General features: G+C 40.6%; 1 protein-coding gene across 1 annotated transcript in view; it reads left to right on the top strand.

Annotated features, from left to right (window-relative positions):
* The window catches only part of LOC121603653 (chitooligosaccharidolytic beta-N-acetylglucosaminidase), an 80,322-nt gene that overhangs the window by 35,277 nt on the left and 32,822 nt on the right, over positions 1-12,223 (top strand). The gene's annotated exons all lie outside the window — the stretch shown is intronic.

The following is a 12,223-nucleotide window of genomic DNA, read 5'->3' on the forward strand; positions in this document are numbered from 1 at the left end:
GCTGAACTGATTCCTTCTCGTTCTTCTCCGTCTCTCCAGTCCATCGGATACACTACGGACGAGGATTTCCCTTCAATCCCAATTCCGCTACACCCATCATTCGCCCAATCCCAAATAGTACACCATCATTCGCCGAGTTGTGCGCATTCAGCGACTCTGCCTGGGCTGTCAGTGGCATAGGGTTTCTCAACGGTCTTTCGCGGTGTAGAAGATTATGGTGTGACAGTCTGCAACTATTTTTGCCACATTACCTTCGTTCAGGACAAATGGTATCGTGGCTACGCAGACATTTCCGGCACAACCTGTGTTCCTTCACAATGTCCCAACGCTGGTCTAAGTTCATCATCGCAAAGTCAGAACAATGCGCCAAACTAGTACAGTTCCTTGGCAAACGGTGTAGTCGCCTCGTCTCTTGGGAATCGCACCTGTTGTGTTATCCTTCATTATCGTATGTAGCCTCGTGTAGGTGGTAGGATTACGCTTGCGATTTTCAGACGTCGTCACTTCGGTTCTGTGTTCATGAAATGAAGGAACAGAGTTGTAGCTAGCTGCTTCTAATTCTTCGAGTTGTAGCTAGCTGCAGTGGCTAAATTCTTCGATCGTCGGGACACCCAACCGCAATCGATGATGTGACTAGTCGCGACGTAGAATTTGGGGAAGTTTTTCGACTATCTCTTGTAGTAGAGTTACCTTATATGAGTATTCAAACAACCCTGACGATGTTATCATTGCTGCCATCTCCTGTACGGTGTTACCAAAACTGATGAGAGTTTCGATTCGCTCTAACCTCGGTACCGGAAGCTGTCGAATCTTCCGGATGAGGCTCTGTATAATGATTTCTAGTCGCCCGAAGTGTTGCCGAAGCACATTAATAATCTGCAGAAGATTGTTAGCGGTTAATCTGTGTCCCACCATTTCGCGAGCCTTACCATGTAGAGCCTTCGACAAACGCTCTATATTCTCCTCGTCAGTGTACCCATACGTAATCGTTGTACGTTCCAAATTAGACACGAAAGTTGACCACTCCTCCGGTCTTCCCGAAAAGGGAGGAACGTCCCTTAAATTGCCTTGACGGGTGTAGTGTTGGCTTAGATTCAAAGCTGGGATGGTGTGGTCGTCCAAAAAGTCGTACCGGCCGCTGAACAAACTTCGTCTAGGTGAGGTAGCGTTGAAACGGCGATGAACCGTTCGCATGCAGTATACTTGACAAAGGGTATTGTCGTCCGATGACCACTGGTGACCTCGAACCGGCTTCGTCTCCTCTTGTCGATGGTGGTAACACGCTTGTACTAGCAATCGGCGGCGCTACCGATCCAGGCCGCTGTTCCAGGTTTTGGGCCGCTGAATGCGGCGTTTCTCGATCACTTACGCTCGTGTTCATTTTCGCTTCTTATCACTGTTCACTTCGCCCGTTAAAATGCTTTACAGGCGTATAGTGCTTACGCCACACTTACTACGGACGTTCCGACGGTCAGGGCGGCGTACCCCGTTAGGTTAGCACGTCGTTTCCTTAAACTCAGATTGCGTCTTTTGAACCGTACACCGAACTTGACTAATACGCACACTCTCTATTGTCCGTTTGCACGAGGCAACGTCCGCTATCGTAGTTTCGCACTGGCACAGTGAGCGAATGGTATGCAAGTTACACGTTTAATCGAGTGTGATAAAGAATTATTTTATTACGTGACGTTCGTAATAAATTATGAAAATGTCGCAAAATTTCGAGAGGAGAGTGAAGATAGTAATATTTTTAACGTTCTTTATAAACAAGGTTCAAAATTTATTACTGCCTTTCTTGTAATCTTGCGACTGGTTGCCGCTCGTTGTGCCTGTCCCTGTGTATATTCAGGGCGTTCGGGGTAATTTTGACAGTCACCTACGGAAAAAAGAAAAAAAAAATAATGGCAAAATAAATCATTGGGGATTTTTTGTTTGGTTTAGTAGCTTGCCATGTATTTTATTCATTTTATTCAAAATATCCACCCTCGGCTTATATTACGGCTTCCACCCGTCTCCGGAACCGGGAACAAGCCCTGGCGACAGTTTCGCGGGGTAGGGCCGCGAAAACGGACCTGATTTTCGCCATCAGCTCCGCCTTGGTGTTGCTGGAGGTTCTGTTGGTGTCCCGTTCCACCGCGCCCCACACGAAATAATCCATTGAATTAGGATCCGGGGAGCTGGGAGGCCACACATTCGGCGCAACGGGATACTTTGACAATTTGAGCAGCTTCTTGGCGTTCCCCAACCGACGCTCGCGGCCCTTCTCTGTCAACAACTGACCTCTTCGGCGCTTGTAAGAAAAGTTCCGGAGGTCGTCATTCAGGGCCATTTTCATCGTGGATGGTGCCACCCCCATCTCAGGTGCCAACGGCCTAATTCCGATCCCCGAATTTTCCATCACGTGCGCCTGGAGGTCAGCCAGGAATGCCTCGGGCCGCATGCAATCCCGCCGCTGAGAATGTGGTATTCGTGCTGCCACCGCTTCATCGTCGTCGTTGTTTTCTCCCAGCTCACTCCGGATCGCCTTCACCGTGTTCAGCGAACACTGCACGCACTGCATGATGTCGCGGTTGTCGCGTCCGACGCGGATCATCATGATGCATGTGATCCGCTTCCACAATGTACTCTTTTTCGCATTTGTTTTATCACGGGATGTTTTCGCTGCTTGTTCCGTACACTTTTAGCTGTCGAATGACGTATTGGTTGTTTTCCTATGCCAACTCGATCGTGAGTTATAAACAAAATGTAATTGTAAAAAATTATCCCGAACGCCCTGTATATATATACGTGTATATACGTGTTCGTAGGATTGCATCTTCTATATCTTCTAAAATGCTGTTAGTTGCATCCATGTATCCTAGTAAAGTAATTGCATCTATTTCTTGTAACAATAGCTTTTCTTTAGTTGAGTATTTTTCTATCAGTAATTTGATCGTTACAGTCATTTATGCAATTTTGTTATTAATGACATTGATAATGTTGACTTGTGCATTATTTTCACTGATTAAGTCATTTAGAGTTTTGTTGATGATTCGAAGGTCTTCGGCGTGTGGTGTACCCGCAAGCCATTTCCATGCTGATCCTAGCATATCCCAACGCTTGTAACAGTTTCTTGAAGGCGCTAGCTGATTAAGTATATCTTTGATTTCCTTACTTCCTTCTGTTATTAAGTTCGATATAGGGAGGTTCTTATTGACTTTTCTGGCTATCTCTTCAAATTTAATTACATTTTGTTCGATATTTGTCATATTGATTGGATGTATAATTTTCATTATATCGTTTTGAATTTTGCATTCTTGCTTCTCTATGAGTAATACGGGATCCTGATTGAGATTCCTGATTTGGAGAGATGCATCATGGGCGTAAGTTATTAGAATGGTCATCAATACTAGCTTTTGCATCTAAAAAGATAAAGATTTAATTCGTTTAATTTTGTTTTTGTTTCTTTTGATATTCTTAAAATGTTTAAACGTTCTTGTGTTATTTTGTAAAACTTTTGTTGGATTTGCCCTGGGGTCTAACTCTTTCCTAATGTTTGGTTTAACATAAACTTCATTGGTTTCTTCAAGGTCTGGAGGTTCTTGGAGGTTTTTGTTCGTTTCGCTTGATTTGGTTTACGTTAGCATTTTTTAAATTTTCTTTAACTTTTTTGAAAAACTCCTCAATATTTTCATTTCACCTGTTTGTTTGGTTAAAAACAATTTCATTTGGGGTAAACTTTGTTGGCAAATGTACTGAGCTATTATATAATAAGATACTGCTAACAGTATTTTTTCTTCAGTATTTAAATCGGGAAACTTGTGTTTATTTGTGTTAAATACTTCGATGATTGTGGAATGAGTTTTTTCTACTTGGCCATTTGATTCTGAACAAGAGGCATAAACTAATTCAACATTCAGGTTAGCTAAATGGTTTTGAAGCTGTATAGATCTGAAGGTCGTCTCATGATCTGTTACTATTTGTGTAGGGATTTCGTATGTTGAGAAATATTGCGCTAATGCATTTTCAACATCAGTTATAGTTTTCGTTTCGATTTTTATAAGTTGAGCATGTTTTGAAAATGAATCCACTAGTGAAAGGAAGTTTTCATTATCGATTTGAAAGATATCCATATGAGTTTGACGTTTGACGTTTAACGTAAAAGTCGCATTCGCATTTCGCTCTGTATATTTTCTTGAAAATCGCGCTGTTTATCACACTATTTTCCGGTTTCTGTATAATCACAGTATTTTAGAACACCGTTCCATTATCGTTCAATAGTGCGTTTATCTCTGCTGACCAAAAAATTCGCGTAAATTTCGTTTTTCGGATCGCATCTGAGTTCGCGCGTCCTAACCGCCATCGCTCTTGTTGCTGCAATGAAAACCTGCACCGCTCCCGTAGAATGGCCCGTATTTGCATCGCCTGCACTATGGAAATTGTGGAGGCATCTATCAGCTGCTGCCTGTGCGACTCTCCATTTCACCAGCGCTGCACTTCGGTTCCTGCTGATCTGTTCCTGCGCATTGCGGAATATAAACAATTACACTGGTGCTGTATTGGCTGCAACAACGTATTTATGAATCCGCGCACCAAGTTCGTAAAAGACGCAGCCATGCAATCTGGCTTCCAGGCGGCAATTACAACAGTAGCCGAAAGCATCAAGACCGTTATGGAGCCATTGACTAACGAAATCAAAACTGGGTTTGCACGGATGAGCCAACTTGATCTAAAAACTCCACGTAGCAGTCACCCTCCCGCAAAAATTCGTCGCATAAATCGGTCAAAACGTTTGTTCTCGGAAGTCGCTACTGACAACCGTACTTTGTTTACATTTGGCGCCAGACCCATCAACACCCAAAACAATAACAACCAGAACCAAAATAATAAGCCGATCGATGATATGTATCGCAAAAATCGAGCTCCACCCATGATCACAGGCACAAACAAAGATACAACTACATTTCCGATCAAAATAGTCCCCGCTCAGTCTACGGTGCAGAAGTGCGCATTGTATATTTCCCGGCTCGCTCCAGATACATCCAGTGACCAAATAGTGCAAATGGTCAAACATGCTTTGTCCATTGAGGATGTCACTGCATATTGCCTTATACGACAAGGCACAAACACAGCAACACTCTCATTTCTATCATTTAAGGTGTTAGTGCCTCTTACTCAACGTGAAAGGGCTCTTTCCCCCGATACTTGGCCGCTTGGTCTATCGGTGCGTGAATTTGTCGACTACCGAGCTCAACAACCAGGTGCAAATTTTCGTCTACCGCCAATGAGACTTTCAACACCCACAACCCTATCTACAGCGCAGGATATTCGATCACCACAGCTGTTGGATCACACAATACTTTCAGCACACACTCCACGCACTTCACCCACACCGCAAACCCACTAATTATCAACACCGATAAACAATTCACACACATCACGCACACTCGCACGCTCGCTAATCAGCTGTACACCGCATATGAGCCAAATAACGCCGAAACAACTTTTGTTGATAATTTACGCACTCACCTGATGATTGTTCCTCCAACAACAAACAACTTTACCACCACTGAAGCAGTCTGTAGTAACGGCATCTCGTGTAGGCTACTTAACGATCGTGAACCCAACACTACGCAACTTCAGCAGCACTATTGCTACAGTACAGATCCTACACTCACACAAACGCACGACGGTCATGTCATTCCTGCAGGGGTTGCCTCCTTAAATAATACAGGTGTCCCCCGAGATACGACTGTATTTGGGACCGAAAAAAAGTCCCAACGCAAGGCGTAAGTCGAAAAAATCGTATGTCGAATATCTGTCAATGTAAAGTTTATAACCGAAGTTGAAGAGTCGAAATCTATTATATCGTGTTTTTTATTTGAAATAATGTTCGATAATGTATACATTTTACACAAAAAGTCGTTTACACAATATAGATATTCAATATCGGGTAGTTGTGGAATCTTTGGAAATTTGTGTGTAACGGTTATCAGCTCAGAAATTCAAAAATATACATCAATTTCTGCTCGATGACAACTTTTCACTGTCAAAATCAAAATCGTCGTATCTGCGAATCGTCGTAACTCGAGGGGGTCGTAACTCGGGGGACGCCTGTACTGACGATTTGTTATTTTTATATCAAAATGTAAGAGGACTAAAAACTAAATGTCATGAGGTATTCGATTATGTTTCTACTACTCATTACGACGTCATTATCCTGACTGAAACATGGTTGGACTCCTCTATTAACTCGTCACAGTTGTTTCCGGACCATTATATCGTCTTCAGAAAGGACCGTAATGACAGAAATAGTAGGAAAACCAAAGGTGGTGGGGTTCTCATAGCTGTCGCCTCACATTTGCGAGTACTCTTATGTTCTACATCAGACACTGTCGAGCAACTTTGGTTAAAGATTTACAGCATTAAGAAAACGTATGTTATCGGCGCAATGTATGTTCCTCCTGACATGACAAATAACACGTCGGTTATTCACACAATCTGTTCAACTATTGACGACGTAGCGTGTAAAGCTAATGAAATGTGTTTGTTATTCGGGGACTTCAATTTGTCAAACCTGAATTGGATACCCGATGAAACAAATCCACTTATGCTCCAAGTTGACTACGAATGCTCGAGGATCACGGACAACTGTCGCCTTCTTCTTGATTGTATGAATAGCAACGGACTATACCAGATTAACAAAATTCATAATGCGTCGAATAACTACCTCGATTTGATCTTTGTATGCGACGATACCCTGCAACAATGCTCTTCACCGGCAATAACACCCTTCCCCATAGTTGCTATTGATGGCTATCATCCGCCTATAGAGCTATGCCTGCCGAACGGCTTAGCCAAAGCAGAACATCACACAACATCACATCAAGAATCAGGCATGCTCGACTACAGTCGCACAAACTTCTTGATTCTAAATGATCTACTGCAATCCTCTGACTGGTCATTCCTTGATGGAAACCCGGACGTAAACCATGCACTCGATATGTTCAATCGGAAATTTACGGTACATTTATCTGCCTGCTGCCCTATAAAACGCCCACGACAGGGTCCACCGTGGGGTAATGCTCAATTACGCCGTTTAAAACGAAACAAATCTTCCTGCTATCGGTTTTACCAAAACAGTGGAACACAACAATCGAGATTGCGGTTCATCGCAGCACACAATGTATATAGAAGCTATAATAGACAACTACACTCTCGTTTTTTGATTCGTATACAGTTCAGCTTAAGAAGAAAACCGAAAAAATTTTGGAGGTATGTCGACACAAAACGGAAAAACAGCTCCTTGCCAGCTATAGTTTCCTTTAATGGAACAACTTCGTGTACCAAAGAGGAAACCTGCAATTTATTTGCCGATCGTTTCATGAGTTCGTTTGCCACTGAAGCTCCTGGCTTCTCATTGGATGCTGCTCTCAACAACGTGCCCTCCGACGCTGTCGATGTTAATGTGCGTGACATAAACATCTCCAGAGATTCTGTGCTAAAGGCGCTCAAGCAGGTCAAACCATCCTACAACCCTGGACCTGATGGTTTTCCGACCGCAGTTCTTGCCAAATGTAGCGAAGTTTTGGCCGGACCTCTGGCTCGTATCTTCACACTCTCGCTCAATCAGCGTATGTTTCCAGGAGCATGGAAATCGTCCTACATGTTTCCTGTGCATAAAAAGGGGGATAAGAGCTTAGTGGAAAACTACCGTGGTATTACTACTTTGCCTGCAGGTGCTAAGGTTTTTGAAGTCGTCGTCCAGAACTCGCTCTTGAACTGTTGCCGCTCGCTGATATCAACACGCCAACACGGGTTCTTCCCTCGCCGCAGTGTGACCACTAATTTGGTGGAGTTTGTATCTCACTGCCATGCTGCATTCGCTTCGGGAGCCCAGATGGATGTCATCTATACCGACCTTAAGGCTGCCTTTGATCGGGTGAATCATCGCTTGCTGTTGGCGAAGCTTGCTCGTCTTGGATTCTCTACCCCTTTAGTTGAGTGGTTCGAATCTTATCTCACCAATCGTCGATATCGCGTGAAAGTTGAATGTATGACATCTAGGGAATTCGTGAGTTGTTCAGGCGTGCCACAGGGTAGTAACCTTGGACCTTTGCTGTTTTCTCTATTTTTCAATGACGTTACTACTGTAGTAAGGGAATCTGAATGTTTATTGTATGCGGACGATCTTAGACTTTTTTTTCCTGTGAGGTGTTTTGGTGATTGTCTTGTCCTGCAAGCATCGATCGACTCTTTTTCTGACTGGTGTCTGAACAACGACCTACAAATTTCTGTTGATAAATGTTTGTCCATGTCGTTTCACCGTTCTAATTGTCCAATAGTGTTTAACTACTGCATCTCCGGTACACAATTACAACGACACAGTGCAGTAAAAGACTTAGGAGTTACCCTTGACCGTAAACTTGACTTTCATGTGCACCATAACGAAATTATTGATAGAGCGAACAGAATGCTAGGATTTATACGCAGGCAGTCGAGAGAATTCTCCGACCCACATTGTCTTGTCGCACTCTACAAATCACTAGTCAGATCCATCTTAGAATACTCCTCAGTAGTTTGGTGCCCATCGTCGTCGTTATGGTCGAATAAGATTGAGTCAGTGCAGAAAAAATTCACCCGTTTGGTCTTACGGTTCACACCCTGGCGTAACGTAGCAGCAAGACCTAGTTATCATGCCCGGTGTTTAATTTTTGGACACGAGTCTCTCGCTACTCGTCGCGAAACGGCGCAAATCTTGTTTATGAAAAAAATCATCCTAGGAGAGATAGATTCACCGGACCTTTTAGCTAGAGTTAATTTCCACGTACCTGCTCGTATTTTAAGAAACTTTAGGCTACTAAGAGTTGACCAAACTAGACGTGCATATAGCGATAATGAACCTTTGACTGCGATGGCTTTTAGATTTAATGCACATTATGACTCTTTTGACTGGAATTCCCTAAGTTAACCTGTTTTTCTTGCTGTGATACTCTGTGTTATTTATTTTGTGCTGATGTTACATTGTACCGTGATGCTTTATGTTATTATAAGTTTAGTTTATAAGATCAGTGATAAGGCCAATGATGGCCAATCACTTAACATTTACAAATAAACAAATAAACAAATAAACACGTTGAAATGGTGTTTCGGTTACTGGTCTAGGGGATAATTTTATATTGTACGGTTTCCTTTCATATTATTGTATGTTACAGATTCTGCATAAATTGCATACTTTTTTTATTTTGGATATCATTTTGGGGAAGAAATAAGCTTTTTTTAATTGATTTTCAACTTCAATTATTCCTCTATGAGCTCTATCATGTTCTTTGGAAACAATAGCGTCTTGCCTGTTTTCATTGGTAATATCTTGTACAATTTTCTGAGTGAGAACAAAATGTCCTTTTTGATTAAAAAATTTACGGTGTACAGACTGTACTAATGGAATGATCTCTTCCGGTGCCATTATTGCAGATTGTTTATTGTTGTGAAAAGCTATCAATTTCTCTTTAATATCTGATTCATCAAACTGAGGTTTACAGATTGTAGCATATCTGCTATACAGAACATATTGTAATACACACTATCAGCCATAGACACATAGTAACACACTTTGGAAAGCCAAATCACACCATTGCAACACATCCATTATAAAACACTTAGCAAATCAGATCATACCATACACACCCGGAAGAGCTCAGGCCACACCGTTCATATAAAAACAATTGTGACACACTTAACAGAACCAACCGAAACGTACAACATAAGCAGGAACAGTTTATGCATTATAACCCAAAGCAGGAACAGTATAAGCATTAAACCCAAAACAGGAACTTAGTGACAAGAACCATCATTCTTGTCAACAAAAGACAAACGTAACTAGCTTAGTGAAAACAATAACTTTCCAACATACAACCCGGAACCAAATGTGAGAAACCCTTAACTTCTTTTGAGTATAAATAAAACCAACTCCGATCATGGCAGGTCAGATTCGTTCGGACTGTCAGGATAGGACTATGCCCATCCTACATCTATCGAGTTCTCATTTAAAGAGTTTAGATATGTCCCCCTGCCCAAGGTAAGGCCTCTAAACTCCAACGTTTCCAGTGAGGGAAACCTCCTAAAGGTTTCTATGATCGCCTGGACGATCAAGTGTCGAACGTCCGCTTCGAAACAGTATCCACCTCAGTTCTACTTAATTCGGCAAACGATGACGAAGACCACCCTGACCAAACGCGAGTTCAAAGTTACTACATGGCAACCGTCCCAAAATCGAACATACCGTGACTATCTCAAAACATACCACATGGCGACCGTAACAGTCATCAAACATATTACAAGATGATTACTCTTCGAAAATTAGGAAAGGGACTTTCTGTAATTGTTGAATCAATATTCGAAATTTTAAATATTATTTGGTTACGATAATTAATTCATTCGATAATGGTCACGATAATTAATAGGTCTTTCTGAAAAGTGAATGTAATAGTTTTCAGAAGTTTCAGCTGAATGAACTGTGTCTGAATCACTTTCGGATGTTGGTGGGTTATTATGTTGAGAATCTGAAATGGCATTTGTTTTGTTAGCATTCATATCCATTGTGAGATGGTTCTTCCGTCCTTGAAGTGGTGCCTTGTTTTTTGTTTCTGAAAGACAGGAAATGGTTTTAGTTTCATCTTTTCGACTCAGTGCGTCAGCAACAACGTATGCTTTTCCTTCTTTGTATTGTATACCGTAGTCAAAGTTTTCTAGTTCCAATCTCCATCTAAGAATTTTTGAGGAGGTTTTTATAAATGTCAACGGTTTGTGGTCCGTTATCAATGTGAATTTTCGAACATAGAGATATGGATAGTATTTATTTACTGCCCAAATTATTGCTTAAGCTTCTTTTTCTGTTGTAGAATAATTATTTTCTGTTTTATTTTGTGATCTGCATGCAAATGCAATTGGTTGTTCTATGTTGTCTTGTACTTGTGATAGTACTGCTCCTAATGCATAGTTTCTTTCATCCGTCGTTAGGGTAAATGGTAGGTTGAAGTTAGGGTAGGAAAGAATTTGATCTGATGTCAAGATGTTTTTAAGTTTTTCGAAAGCTTGTGTGTAATTTGTATCTATAAGATTTACCGTTTCTTCTTTTTTAGGTATTGTGTCAAAGGTTTGGCAAGTTTCGAAAAGTCTTTGATAAAGCGTCTGTAATATCCTATCAGTCCAAGGAATTGTTTGATTTCGTTTTGGTTGGTTGGGAGTTTCCAGTTTTTTATTTTTTTCTATTTTAGTTGGGTCTGGTTTTATCCCTTCTGCTGTTATGACATGTCCTAGGAATTCTGTTTGTTTTTTTAAGAATTCACATTTTTCAAGCTGAATTTTCAAACTAAATTCATATAATCGTTTCAATATAATTGAAATATTTTGCAAATGATGTTTTAAATTTTTACCAATGATTATTATGTCATCTAAATAGACATAACAATTTTTTCCGATAAATTCTTGAAGTATATTATTCATCGCTCTTTGGAATGTGGCAGGAGCGTTTTTAAGACCAAAAGGCATTCTTGTAAATTTAAAATGACCTTTGTCTGTAGAAAAAGATGTTTTTTCACCGTGTTTTGGATCTATTTCAATTTGGTAAAATCCAGAATTCGAATCTAGTGTTATATTTTATTATATAAAATGTTATGTTTATATGTTATATAAAATATTATGATTTTCCTAGACTATCTAAAATGTCTTCGATCTGTGGAATGGGAAAATTATCATCGATGTTTTTTTCATTAAGTTTACGATAATCTATGACGATTCTAATTTTCTTTTTACCAGAAGCGTCTGTTTTTTCGGTACAACCCGAATTGGTGACGAATATGGACTTGATAACGGCTGAATAACACCTGTTTTTAGCATTTCTTGAATTTGTTCCTCTACATCTGTTTTGAAGTGGTAAGGATATTTGTAAGTTGTTGTGTAGGTCGGCATATTGTCTTTAGTGATAATTTTGTGTTTTATAGCTGTAGTGCAGGTCAACTTTTCGTTTTCCCGTAGTAAAATATTTTTATTTTCGAGAATAATTTGATATAAATATTCTTTCTTGAAATTTGAAAGGTGGCTTGTGCGAATAATTTTATCCAGAGTTTCTTCATTGATAACATCGTTATATTCTATTGAAATGGGAGTTATAGTTTCAAAATTATTAACGTTGACATTAAGTTCTTTGTCATAGAACATTATTTTCTTTTCACTGCTCAGGACT

The sequence above is a fragment of the Anopheles merus genome, chromosome 2R, assembly GCF_017562075.2.
Source record: "Anopheles merus strain MAF chromosome 2R, AmerM5.1, whole genome shotgun sequence".
Classification (NCBI taxonomy): domain Eukaryota; kingdom Metazoa; phylum Arthropoda; class Insecta; order Diptera; family Culicidae; genus Anopheles; species Anopheles merus.